At 38.9% G+C, this 15281-nt stretch overlaps 1 protein-coding gene across 2 annotated transcripts in view; it reads left to right on the top strand.

The window, feature by feature from the left end:
* The window catches only part of LOC126816864 (guanine nucleotide-binding protein subunit alpha-11), a 173304-nt gene that overhangs the window by 76718 nt on the left and 81305 nt on the right, over window positions 1-15281 (top strand). Inside the window, exons 1-2 of one of the 2 annotated variants that reach the window (XM_050543654.2) lie at window positions 1401-1489; window positions 9495-9608. The gene's annotated coding sequence lies outside the window, so the exon portion shown is untranslated. Of the gene's footprint in view, window positions 1-1400; window positions 1490-9494; window positions 9609-15281 lie in introns of those variants that run through there. The other variant, XM_050543653.2, reaches the window with a different exon arrangement.

The following is a 15281-nucleotide window of genomic DNA, read 5'->3' as shown; positions in this document are numbered from 1 at the left end:
TTCGGTTGATGGGTGCTCAATTGCTCTAACGAGTGCGGTTTAGATTATAAGGTCTCAATTGGCGTGGTTACAATCTCAAGTTTGAACGTGACATGAAGTAAGGTCGCCTGCCCAACCTCGTGGGTTTCTCTGGCCCCTCCCCCAATTTCTAAAGACCCCTACGCGCAACCAAAAAGATACATAACATACAGGGGGATAAATGGCCGAATGGTTAACGCATGCGCGTTGTATTATAATGTCTGTCATTGATTCAACTGGCGTGGTTCAGATTTCCCGGTTGTACGTGCCAAGGAGTAGGGTCGCCTGTCCAACCTCGTGGATTTTCTCCGGGTCCTCCGGTTACCCCCCCCCCCCAAACGCTAAAGACCCCTACGCGCAAGCGAATTATTGAAATAAAATTGAACAATGTGTTAGTTCCGAAATGACCTAGTTTGTGTCGTGTGGACGTTAAACCCCATTTCTCTCTCTCACACATAAATATAAAACCAGACATATAAAACTACACTGGATACATGATAATAATATAACGGCAATATACCCGGTGCCCGATGTGTGTCTGACGGAATTTTCACATATTTATGTCATGCATTTTTCCAACACCCGCAAAATATCTATAGAAATTGTCAAATTGTTATTAGTCCTGAACTCCACTGGTTTCCTACTATGTTGACCCGTTTCCATCATCCCGGTTAGAGCAGAAAAAGTAGGACGCTAAACCCTATTTCAATCATTCCATCATGATGGCCCATCTACATCCCCGTCTTCATTGCTCTTCATCAGCCCAGTCGGTTCAGAAAAGTAGGACGTTAAACCCCATTTCATTCCATTTATTTCCTATAAAAAATGAAACGAAATAGGGTTTAACGTCCTACTGTTCTGCTCCGACTTCGCTAATGATGAGAAAAAATTTACCCAGACAGCGGGGCTACCGCCCACTCCTCTTCGAATTCCAACGGCCAATGGGTTATTTTACGCGACTGGGCTAATGAAGACAGGTATATAGTGTGCTATGAGCGAAATTTGCCCGGACAGCGGCGCTACGGCCTACTCTTATAACGAATCCAAACAGCCAAGGGATCATTTACGTGCACGCCAATGTGTACAGGGGACCTCGGTTTTTCGTCCCATTCATACTAGAAACCACGCCGAAAAATCCCAATGAACGTGCTCGTCCCTCACCAGAATCGAACCTGCTACCTTCAGGATAGCGAGCCAGCGTCTTACTCACTTAGCCACCGTGGCTACCTATTTCCTTCTATAAACTCTGTAAAATACGTGACAAGGAAATAAGACGACTGAATTATCTATAAAGTACGCATACAATTTAGTCAATGAGTGCAATCTACCACAGATATTCTCAATTTACGATGAATTTAGTCATAACGGATATTAAGATATTTCCGCTATAACGGCCATTGTAGATAGATATCTGTATAAATTAGGATAAACACCATATTTGAGAGTCAAAAGACAGAAAGTTATAATTGAGGTAAGGAAATACCATGTTAAAACATCGTGTATTTGTATATTATCTTGAATATCAGTAAATTTTACTCAGAAGTCGCCTATATAACACAAAAATTGCAAATGGCCGTTAGTTGTCTGTGAGGTATTAGCTAACATCAATCGTCGTAAATTGTATCAGCCTAAATAAGATACTTATTTTCTTTGAATGGCATTTAGTAATTGAACATATTAACACAAGGTACAATTTTATGGATACACAATTACTGAGTTTAATACTAAGCGACGTTTCGACGAGGATACAAGACGAGAGTATCCTCGTCGAAACGTCGCTTAGTATTAAACTCAGTAACTGTGTATCCATAAAATTGTACCTTGTGTTAAGATACTTATTGCTTTAATCTTTCTTAGTGCCTAAAGAGGATTAATGTCGGCTTCAGAATGCTGCTAGTATGAGTTTAAAATGTAATCCATTTAAGAAATTTCGTTGTTCAATTGGTAATTGTACGACTGGACTAACCTTGTCTTTAATATCTGCTTAGACCCGAAGCTTGCTGCTTTATATTAGAAAATGATTTTGCAATCCTTCCATTTGTTGCCGATTGTCATGGAATAGTTCTTCCCTTTATTATTTAACAAACAGAATGGTGTTATAAGATCATTAGAGTTCGACGATCATTTAGCTATAACTTAGGCAAGTATTTTGACACGGTTATCCAAGCAGGCACTGTTGGACATTAGTTGACTTTTGTGGCCAACTCGACTGGACGATGTACTTCTTGTTAAGTACAACCCGGGAATCAAACCGCACCACTTGACTCAATGGTAGACCTTATGATTCAACTAGCACCCGTTGAACCATTAACCACCCAACCCCGCAAATATATATAGAGAGAAATGCGGTTTAATGTCCACTCGACATGAACTAGGTCATTTCGGGACTAACATAAGGTTCTATTTCATTTTAATAATTCGCGTGTGCGTAGGGGTCTTTAGCAGTGGGAGTAAACCGGAAAACCCAGAGAAAACCCACGAGGTTGGACAGACGACCCTAGTCCTTGTCACGTACAAGTTTACTGGGGAATCTGAACCACGCCAGTTGACTAAATGACCGACCATATGATACAGCGTGCACGTGCTAACCATTCGGCCATCCAACCCGCCTACTTTTCGTCGAACTTCCTTCTTTGACCTCGTGATTTTTACAAGTTAATGTATTCGTTTACATACTGACCAAGACCCACACAAGTAAGCGCCGGAGGCGCTCGAGCGTCCAAGAGGGGTCGGGGGGGGGGGTTCTCCTCCCATGAAAATTTTGAAAATTGACAACCGCAAACCCATTTTCCAAGCATTTCAGACCAAAGCAGAAGAAGGCAAATTTTTGATTTCCTGATACAATTAGATAACAGAATGACCTAAGAGCACTATAATCATTAGATGAATTTGAGAATACTCTTCAGTGTCAAAAACAAAAACCTTTTATTCTCCGCGATGAAAATAAAGCAAATTATAATATAAAACGTCGACCATGACACTATTTTGCCTGGTCTCCAGGCAGAAATCGAAAGAAACTGAAAGTGAAATTCAAATCCGGAAGTGATTAATTTTTCCCGAAAAACTCAAAACTTTAGGGTCTTTAGCAGTGGGGGAATCCGGATGACCCGGAGAAAACACACGAGGTTGGATAGGCGACCCTATTCATTCTCACGAACAAGCTGAAAAACGAAATATACCACTTGATTCAATGATAGACCTTATGATTTAAAGCGCATGCGTTATTTCATCGAATTCCGTCGTACATCACGAAGAATCTGGGAATTCGTCATACTTCGGTTTTAGGTCCCATCCGAACGACTAAACAGCTGTCCTTGTCAGGCCCTCTGTCCTGCATTACTGACAAGGGGAACCACACCGGAAAATCTGGATGAACTTTCTCTGCCAGTGCAGGGATCGAACACCCGACCTCCAGGCTAGCGTCTTACCCACTTAGTCACCGTGACCCCCTCATAGCATACTGCATGACCCGGTTGGTATAGACATGTAGGACGTTCAACCTTATTTCGCCCCATGTATTATTTTTCTCAACTGTTGATATCTAATCAATGGAGTCGATTTTGTTCTAGCACCCATTAATACTTAATTAATCTATGCTTGTTGTTTGAGACATAAATACAAAGACATCACGATCGCTTACAGCATTCCATACATTCTCTTCCATGTTTTACGACCATAATATTTGGCGCTAAAAACTATCCATGAGATAGTTTTATGATGCTACAGAAGATTGGCTATAATGATATTGGTGTGTTTTTATCTAACTGTTTTTCCAATTTTGTGTAAAGGTTTATCGCTGTCTTTCCCGATGCACTTCCTGGTAAATATAAGGCTTCCAATCTTCAACCAATTATTTTACTCATATATTCTAGTCATAAAATCTATCTATTTATGGTAAATGATTGATTTCCTTGTTGGCCGATAAAGTTCCTCGGGATTTTCGAGTCTGGTTTCAGCGCCTAATCGTTCGGATAGGACGAAAATGGAGGTAACGTGTACACGTTGGAATTCGACGAATAGTAGGCCAAAATGTCGTATTCCGGGCAAAATGTCCCTCATAGCACAATGCAATTATTATGATTATAAATTCTGGTAATAAATCTAGCTAAAGATACATTATGGAAGATTAGATAAAGAGCTGGTAGTTCTCACTATAATAGTTAAAAACTAGATAATGTAAAGGGTATTTGCTGAAAATTTCAGTCAAATTGATCCACCCTGAACCGAGTATTTAGCGATTGAATTTTGGGCCTAGCCTCGATCATCATTACTATAGTCGGTACGCTAAAAAACATAGTCTCGATTATCCATTTTTTTTATTTAATCAGAAGCAGCAGACCGGGTTGAGGGTTGATTATGGTCTGGATAAGTTAATTAATGTCTAATTAATAAGTTAGATAACATTTCAGGTCTAAAGAAATGCTCTTGCATAATGTATGTTTAAACGTGGCAAATTATAACGTTTAAAGGGTTGTGACACGTTCCCATAATTCATCATCCTGTAAAAGGAAGTACAATTTTGTTGTCAAAATGTCAAAGTAACGGGGCCGATAATTGGCAATGCAGTAAAACTGGTAAATGTTGTGAAAGCCGTTTCTACCCAAATAAAAATGCACCCTGAAACCAAATAGAACCTGATTGAAAAACCTAAACATCAAGGTGAGATGTCCCTACATAGATGGGGTTTAACGTCCACTCGATACAAACTAGGTCATTTCGGGACTAACATATGGTTCAATTTTTTTTCAATAATTAGCTTGCGCATAGGGGTCTTTAACATTGGGAGAAAACCGGAGGACCTGGAGAAAACCAATGAGGTTAAACAGGGGACCCTACTCCTTGTCACGTACATCCTGGGAATATTTGGGCCTAAATCGCTACCGAGCCCCTTAGTTTCTTTAAGATGAAATTGACGGAGTAAATTTATAACCTGTTATTTCTTCTCGATTTATTACGTTGACCTTAGATGTATTTCCTGTGTGGCGCTCACAATAACAGCTAACTACATCAAAATACACTCGGTGTTCATGTTCCCCACTTTCAGGTCAGTTCCATTTCATTCAAAGTCTAATAATAGCCACATATTAAGTTAGTCTAATAAGCGATTGATCAGAACCGTTATCTAAGATTAGACAAGCATTCCATGTGACGCAATTACGTCATTAATGACTCCAACCAAATCAATAAAACACGTTCGTGAGGAAAATAAGGGGCTTAATTCGACAGCAGAGTGGTCCCAAAATCAAGATGGCGGGGTCAAACCGGAAATCGATTCCCAACAGAAGAAAGTTATGTCATTTTTTTCTAGACATATTTTTATCGGCTTTTGAGAAGAAGGGCCTCTCACGGTCTAATAAAAGTTCTTTAGAGTTACTCTCTATATTAGTTAGAATTAGTATGTCTTCCAAACGAAGAACATAGCGCGTTTTAGATCCAAATGAAGTGAGAATTCTCCTTCCACTTGTCATGCCTTTAACGAGAAAAGGTTTGTAAGTTTGATGACGTTGTTAGCATTTAAAAACCGGATGCACACTAAAGGTTAAAAGCTGTTGAGGCTGTCAATTTTCTAAATGGAAAGGTTTAACGAGAAAATCTTTGATTTTGAAAAGGATTATGGATTATTTAATAAAACGGTGCAATGAAATTGGGAAACGAAATGTTCGCCTGTGGAAATTTAGTAATCAGGAAGGATACTCGTGTCTGCCAATAGCTAGATCGTCCCAATTCCACTTCAAGATGGTCGACTATCTAATCGAAATCATTCAAACACAGAACATAATAAACAGACCATGGCTACCTTCGGTCGTTTGGTTTTGTGCTTTCCCCGGCCCCGCCTCCACCTCTCCCACAGGTTGCAATATACACGAAACTTCCTATCGCCATACACATCTTTAAGGTAGAACCCAAAAGAAGATATAGATTAAAACTGACGGTTCTTGCTATGATTGTTGAAAATTTCATTCATATTACCTTATTCTGGGGGATGTTATGGCAACGGTACTTGACAACCAAACTCTGTCTAGATTATCAATTTTATCCTTACATTTTTAAATTCTCGGTATGTACAATGTCGAAATAATAATTTATATATCAGTTGACGTCCAAGAGAAAGATCTACAATAGGCAGAGTTTCCTCTTGCATAATACATCTGTAAACACAATACGACCATTCTTAATGCGTCTCTCACCGCTTGTACGTGACAAGGAGTAGGAGCGCCTGTCCAACCTCTGGGTTTTCTCCGGGTCCTCCAGTTTCCTCCCACTGCTAAAGACCCAAACGCGCAAACGAATTATTGAAATAAAATTGAACTACATGTTAGTTCCGAAATGACCTAGTTTGTATCGAGTGGGCGTTAAAGCGCATTTTTGTCTCTTTCTTAATGGGACTTCCGGGTATAAATTAACAAAAATAAGATACCAATTGTTAGAATAAAGAAATTAATCAATCAAATGGGATTTAACATCCCTTGTCAATGGTGAAAGACGGAAGTTCTGATAAATAAAAACAAATAAAATGAAATGAAATGATGTTGAAAGTGCTACTGTTCTGCACCGACTGGGCTAATGAAGACGGACGTACGAGGTACAGCGTGATATGAGTGACATCGCGATCTGCCCTTCTTTGGAATTCCAACTAGCAAGGGATCGTTTACGTGCACGCCAATGAATGTGTACACGGAACATCGGTTTTTCAACCAATCCGAACAACTGTCATGCACCACTGACAAGAGAGAACCAGTAGAGAGAGAGAGGGGGGGATGGGGTTTAACGTCCACTCAACACAAACTAGGTCATTTCGGGACTAACACATGGTTCAACTTTATTTCAATAATTCGCTTGCGCGTAGGGGTCTTTAGCAGTGGAAGGAAACCGGAGGACCCGGAGAAAACTCACGAGGTTGGACAGGCGACCCTACTCCTTGTCACGTACAACCGGGGAATCGAAACCACGCCAGTTGACTAAGGACAGATATTATGATACAGCGCGAACACGCTAACCATTCAGCCATCCAACTCCCAGATATAAAGAGATAAAAGGAGTATATAATTTGACTGTGGTCAACCATATAGTTAGTATATAACAAGATTTATGTCCAACCACGTTGTTCATTAACTTATATGTATAATTTGTTGTACGTACATAACCTCGGTAAGAGGGGGATAATAAGGAATACCATTAGGGTCACTTGATAGTAATCTTGTAATTACAAGATAGTTATATTGTAATAACGAGCTAGTTATAATGTAATAACGAGATAGTTTTAATTTAATAACGAGCTAGTTATAATGTAATAACGAGATAGTTATCTTGTAATTACAAGCTAGTTATAATGTAATAACGAGCTAGTTATAATGTAATAACGAGATAGTTTTAATGTAATAACGAGATAGTTATAATGTAATAACGAGATAGTTATAATGTAATAACGAGATAGTTATCTTGTAATAACGAGATAGATGGTTATATTGTAATAGCGACCTAGTTATTTTGTAATAGTCATATTGTAATAACGAGATAGTTATTTTGTAATAACCCTAATGGTCTTCCGTAGGGTAATAACTAAACCTATTGAAGGCTTATTAAATTAACTTGGAAATACTGTATACACGTATGTGGGTTATTTTCACAACAACATACAAACAACGGTAAAGACAACTTTTGAAAAGTAATTATGAATTTTCAAAGACAATTTCACTGTATTCTACAGATTTATAACCCTAGAGAAAGTATACGCAATAGCCATAGATGCCCTTAAAGATAAAAGACATACTTTGACTTTCTGCACTCATTTACATTGTATAAATATGCATTATTAACATACATGTAGTGCTTTGACAACCTTATTACCTGGTTTCTTAGCGACAACCTTTCCATCAGTCAGTGTTTTATGTCTTGGAACAGATCAGCAGAAGAGACATACAATTTGTGCCAATGTGTTCCTTTCTATAAACTGATGTACACTATACATGTAATTATGTAATTATTGATAAGAAATGAACCATAATTATGTTAGTTCCCAAATGACCCCCCCCCCCCCCCATCTCTCTCTCTCTCTCTCTCTCTTTAAGTAACAACATTATTCTGACGTGATTATTAACAGACAAATGGCAATAATTCGGGTAAAGACAGCTGTTTAAAGCCCAACTGCTCTTATGTAATTGCGTTCTGGACAATTAAAACAAATTGGATAACAGGGTTCAATATTTTAGAAAATGTGAAAGTTATGTTTTCTGGTTTTAGCCATTTGGGTATTGATTGGAACACATTAAACATTGGTTATTGGGTGCACATCTTCTTTTTGTACCAGGACTAAGTGCAATGATTGACATTAAGAGCAGATGGACTACACCACAACACCACATCACGCTTAAAGCTGCGGTTGTCCCGTGAGGACGACGCTGATTCGCTGACCAAGACGTCCCAGGGCCCTGTTTCTCGAAATCTTAACTAAAGATAAAATCCAAATTTTAGTAGATACTTCAATTTGGATTGGCTGAGCGCTAAAATCAATCTAATCAAATTACTAAAATTTGGATTTTATCTTAATTAAAATGTCGTGAAACAGGCCCCATGTTCTCAGCCAGTGCGTGCCGAGAATGTTCCTTGGAGTTTTTCCGGTGTGGTTTACACTTGTCAGTGGTGCAGTCGGCACAGTGTCTAGTTGTTCGGATAGTACAAAAGAAAACGAGATTCCGTGTATACATTGGCGTACACTTAAAGGTTTTTCCTCCCACCCGAACGACTAGACAGCTGTCATTGTCAGCCCCCCCCCCCCTCATTCACCACCAAGGGGAAACCACACTGGAAAATCCCGATGGACTTTCTCGGCCAACACCGGGAGAGATCTCCAGGCTAGCGAGCCAGCGTCGTACTCACTTAGCCACCGTGTCTCCCGCACAAAAACGGTTTATATTTGGGAGATCCGGGGCCTGTTTCACGAAATTTTAACTAAGATAAAATCCAAATTTTAGTAATTTGATTGGATAATATTAGATTGATTTTAGTGCTTAGCCAATCAAAATTGAAGTATCTACTAAAATTGGATTTTATCTTTAGTTAAGATTTCGAGAAACAGGGCCCTGGATTGTTTCTACGAGAAATATTTGCCATGTCGATTTGTAGCCACGGTATGTGTTTGACATTGGTTGCGCAATATGATTAATGTTGACATACCAAGGTAAAAACAAAAAAATATATGAGCTAAATTTGATTTAAGAAATCTCAGAAATTACCAAACAGTGGCAAATTCAAGACGTCGTTAACATTTGCACGCCACATGCACAACCATTATCATTAGATGAAAGCGCCATAATTACTGCGGAAGCGGCGAGTTTTTTTTATCGTCAAACTACCATTTTGTAAAACGACTACTTGAACACGGTGCTGAAAAGCTGCATAATGAACATCGACTTTAGTGAAAACATAGTGTTCTGGGTTAGCCTATAGTTATAACAGGATCCAATTCGATATTTCAGACGGAGCTTTAAAGATTGACACGCCAGAAGCAGCAAGACCTGTAATTGGAAGGATTTAGCGGACGACATTATATCACGTGATTGACAGGACCTGATTGATTGAGCGAGACAACGGTAAGTATAGCGACAATATAAATGCTACTTTCTTTTACATTTCACGAATCAAATTACTCAAGCTAATAAACGTAGAGACGGTAATACTTATTTCACGTGAGAGGGACTAAAACAAACGAAATGTGATCTAGATTAACGGTGTGGTTTATCGTCTTTTTAGTATTCTATTAACCAGTAGTTAGGGAACCGCGGTGGTTCATTGCAGTGAGTATGACATTCGCTAACTAAACAAGAATTCTTAGGCTCGATCCTGGTGTTGGCCGGGATTTTCCAGCGTTGTTTTCCCTTTGTCAGTGGTACAGGATAGAGGGCATAGCAATAAACAGCGTCGAGTCCGTTGGTGTACACGTAAGCGAATTCCTGCCAGTTCGAATTCAGTTGCTGCCCGGAAACAATTTCCCCCGTAGTGCAATGTATGACGTATGCCCTTCAATAGCCCGGTTGGTGCATAAAAGTACAACGATAAACCCCATTTCAATTCATTTATTCCAACCTCGCGAGTTTTCTCCGGGTCCCCCGGTTTCCCGCCAATGCTAAAGACCCCTACGCGCAAGCGAATTATTGAAATAAATTTGAACCATATGTTAATCCCGAAATTACCTGGTTTGTGTCGTGTGGACGTTAAACCCCATCTCTCCGCCTCTGTCTGTCTGTCTGTCTCTCTCTCTCTCATAAGATTTGTGAGCCGATTGAATATCCCGGAACCGAATTCTCTTTATTCCTCGAAAATTGTCAATTAAAAATAAACACGAAAATTGTTGGGGAACACTAAGCTATGGAGTTTAGTCAAGTGGCGTAGTTCCGATCTCATGACGTAGTTTGTATCTAGTGAGACGATCAGGGGGAAACACGATTGAACGTCCCGGAACTGAATTATCTTTATTCCATGATAATGTTTGGGAACACTAAGCTATAGTATTCAATAAAGTGTATGGTTCCGGTTCCTGTTTCACGAAATTTTAACTAAAGATAAAATCTAAATTGTAGTAGATACTTCAATTTTTATTGGCTAAGCATTAAAATCAATCTAATATTATCTAATCAAATTAATAAAATTTGGGTTTTATCTTAGTTAAAATATCGTGTAACGGGCCCCTGATCACATAACATAGTTTGCGTCCAGTTGACGTTAATTCCATCTGGAAATGAGGTTTCGCGTCTGCTCAACTTAATCAGGTTATTTCGATTATAACATCTTGTATGTTTTTATCTCATCAATTCTTTGCATCAAGACACGTCACCCCTGTCATCATCAATCCTGAAATGTTGTTGACTCCTGCATAGATGACAAACTCTCTCTCTCTCTCTCTCCCATTAAACTACACTTACGAATTCTTATTTATACACGAACTGTTTAAATTATGTATTATGTCAGACGCAATCGACAAAAAAGATTGTTGAATTTTAGCGCAAAGTTGGTTAAGGGGAAGTAAATCTTCCGCTCTTCAAATTATTCTATGCTACACCAATCGCTTGATTTTTTATTAAATTATACGACCAGTCAATGATGGTGTTGTGTCTAAAACTGTTTATTATGATCAATCAATGACACTGTTATGTTTGAATGTGATCGCAACAAATAAACAAACAAGCAGAAATGAATGAAATGGAATGGGATTTAACGTCCTAGTCTTCTACCGCGAATGGGCAAATGAAGGCGGACATACGTCATACAATGTGCTATGAGATAAATTTTGTCCGGACAGCGGTACTCCGGCCTACTCTTATACCGAATTCAAATTGTCAAAGGTTCTTTTACGTACACGCCAATGTATACAAGGGACCTCAGTTTTTGGTCCATTCCGAACACTATACGCTGTTCTTTACCGAGCCTCCCACCTACACCACTCACATATGTACACAATTAAGCTGAGTAATTTTTTTTACAGACATGCGTTTGACGATTGCATTGTATCCTCTATGGGCTTTTATCCTTCCAACATGACATGATCATAGAGATTTGTGTCTATTGCATGTCAGAATATTGTAAAGCGATTGTTTTCTGAAATATGCTCTCGGCTAGATAAAAAGTGACCTGTATCTGTACCGTATCCACTCTTCCCAACCCTTTGTTCTCTGGAATCGTCCCAGACGAAGATCAAACCAATGACATGGTCGTCCGGGAGTGGGGGTTGCTAACTTAATTGTGATCTTTGATCTTTAATATAAAACCGTGCTCTATGTAAAGATCCAAAAGCACACACGCGGATATGATGTGTAGGTTGGAAATCTTTTGTGTTTCAAGTCTGTCTCGAAGGATATCTGATGAAATTGGAGATGTATTTCCTGTAGTCTCGATTAATGTACGTTATTTTATGTAATGTTGACTGCAGGAGAATCGCACCACACATAAACAAAAGACAGAAACCAGGACGATAAACCCACGGACAAGACACATCACACACCAAACATAGACAAGGCACATCACACACGGACAAGAAACCACACACACACACCAAACATAGACAAGACACATCACACACAGACAAGACACCACACACACACACACCAAACATAGACAAGACACATCACACACAGACAAGACACCACACACGCACACCAAACATAGACAAGACACATCACACACAGACAAGACATCTCACACGTAGACATTGCAAGTAACAACAATAACAGTTATAAAGGCCGTAAGTTGCAACTGCAGAGAGAGAGAGTGTGTGTGTGTGTAACGTCCACTCGACACAATCTGGGTCATTTTGGGACTAACACATGTTTTTGCTAACATGTGTTGGCTAAAAAAGGGTGAGAACCAATGCTTTACATAAACACCAAAGTGTACACGGGACCTCGGGTTTGTCGTCCTATCCGAACGACTAGACACTGTTCCTTGCCAAAATGTCCATTCTACACCACTGATATTGGGATACGGCGCCGGTAAGTCACGGGGGAACTTTCTCGGCCAACATCGGACATCCTGGTTTGGGAGCCAGCGCCTTCTTCACCGAGCCACCGTGGCTGCCTATCGATTTGAAATAACATAATTACATTGTTATCTGTCATGTGACAGTTGAGTGAAACACGAAACGAGTTATTTCAGATGAATAACAAGATAAAAAGACATGAATGGCTATTGGTCGATTGTTAGCAATGCATTTTCGGTTATTCTGGTACCGACAAATTGACTTTGTATAACGTTACACCGATCAAACGATCAAATAAACAAACGAAGGAAGATTAATGTTTTTGTATGCAGACCTGCCAATGTAATGGTTTCCGCCAATTTCCTGTTTGATATTAGAGATAAGAGATAGGGAGGTTGATATAAAATGGCAAAGGGTTATCAACCTCTTTTATACTGCAATCTTAAAAACAAATAATAACGGCAACTGGTGACATAAAACAAATTGTAATCTCTATCATAATCTGTATTTTATGATTGTTTCAAATTGTGTTAAAGGGATGGTCTTAAGATGGAATGGGGTTTAATGGCTTGTCAACACAATACAAATTCAATCTGATTAAAACACAGATCCTATTTCGTTTCGTTTTTTTATAGTTTAAAATTCCGTTTTACTTGTATTTACTACACTAGGATATGGAAGAGTTGTTATCATTGACATGTTCTGGATAATGTGAGGGATTAGCCAATGAAACGGTCTGTTACGGCGAGCTTTAGGCGTGTTTTGCACGGAACTGTGGGTAAATCACTAGAAACGTCAATGCTGATTGGTCAATCAACTGTCTGACGTCATAGGTCAAAAGCCGCTCGTATGGACTCTGACGTGACCTATGGCTACAACCGGTCATATCTTCATGTAGTGTAAGCCATCGAAAATATAAAAACGAAACGAAATATAGATCTGTATTTTAATCCGATTGATTGATTATGTTTATTTCTATGGTTACGGGTGAATGCCGTTAAGGAACTTTGTGCGGACTGTAGGGCAAAATGGCGGTTTAAATTGTGTTGATGGGCGGTCTTAGAATGAAATAGAATGGGGTTTAACGTCTCGGTCGAGTTGGGACTAACGTACGATTATTTTTATTCTTATGGTTACGGGTGAAATGCTAAGGAGTATTTCTGCCCGGGCAGTACCGAGGCCCCGTGTACACATCGGCGTGCACGTAAAAGATCCCTTGACAGTTGGAATTCGATATAAGAGTAGGCCGTAGTGCCGCTGTCCTGGCAAAATTTCCCTCATAGCACACTGTATGGCGTATGCTCGTCTTCATTAGGTCAGTTCGGAGCATAACAGTAGGACGTTAAACCCCATTTCATTTCATGGAGTGAAATAGAGTTCTACGTCTCATCATCACATTATGCAGATCAATTTGAGACTAACATAAGATAAATTACATTTCCATAGTTACGAGTTTGCCCTGACAGTGCAACATAATGGCGGGACGACTTTGTGTAAAAAATGCATTTTTCTTGGCAACAACTAATCGGAATTGTTTCATTCAGTTTTGAAATTGATTACAATACCAATACAACCCAACATAAATTGGCATTATTAATTACCATATACACACACAGTAAAACTATTCATTATTAATGTGGCCGAAATCATAGTTTAACTCTTTTTTTTAAATCGGTGGGGTTTTTTTTTTTTGGGGGGGGGGGGGGTGGCGGGGGGGGGGGGCATGTGTTAAAAGTGTGAACTATTTCTTCAAATTACATGTTTTATGTATTTCTATGGAATATTCAGTATTAAACACGACATTTCCATCAAATTTAGGGATAAAATGTTTTATTCCATTCTATAATGGACCTATTAAAATACTGTTATTTTACGGGATAAACGGCGGAATTACCAGTAATTTACGGATTATTTCTTTTTGCACATATGTAGTTCACGCAAGAATCTTCCATTTTGAATTGAATTTCAGAAGTTGCACGCGGTGCACACACCTTACAATGTATGTGTTTGATTTTGTATTTTTAACAATCTCCTGATCTGTCCCAATCGATGAAATAGGCCCCACTGATTTTTGTTTCTCTTTCACTTTGTAACATATTCTGTTGAGAAGTGAATCAAGTCAAGGGGGGGGGGGGGCTTTCTCGATATTTTGTGGTTTACGGATTTTGAAATATATTTTTGAAATGGGGAAATGTTCTAGATGTTCTGGAATTTATGTTAATTGAAGGAATTTCTGTAAATTATAGGGGAAAACAAATACGGATAAAATTTTCCTGGTAATTTTAGTTTCAAGATAGATAAAATGATAAAATGCTACATAGATTGTCTTTATTATTATTCATGACCAATTATTGCTGTGCCTCGGTTGTAATAGATGTCATTTACTTATAGATAGGGTGTCAATCATCGAAACATTTACATTTATATACGTATTCAGACAACGGTATGGTACGGAAGCACATGTCTCTCGGAAATGGTCAACATTTGAAAGTATAGTGTGTGCTGATATAGAACATATGCACACTATTTGACTTTTCTCCACAAACTGACCTAAAAAAAACATTGTCGGTTTCATTGGATTTTGTAAGTTGATATGTTTCGATTGATGCCTTGATTTCAACATGTACGTTCACAGACAATGTCAATGATGAAATTTCAATCTAATTAAAATATAGATCTATATTTCGTTTCGTTTTTTTATACTTTCGTGGCCTACACTACATGTTGATCTAACAAGTTATAGTGGGAGTTCACGTTCTATGACGACAGGTACCAAGCAAGCGACATTTGATCC

This window comes from Patella vulgata, chromosome 3, assembly GCF_932274485.2.
Source record: "Patella vulgata chromosome 3, xgPatVulg1.2, whole genome shotgun sequence".
Taxonomy (NCBI): domain Eukaryota; kingdom Metazoa; phylum Mollusca; class Gastropoda; family Patellidae; genus Patella; species Patella vulgata.
This window is presented reverse-complemented; position numbering and strand designations above follow the sequence as displayed.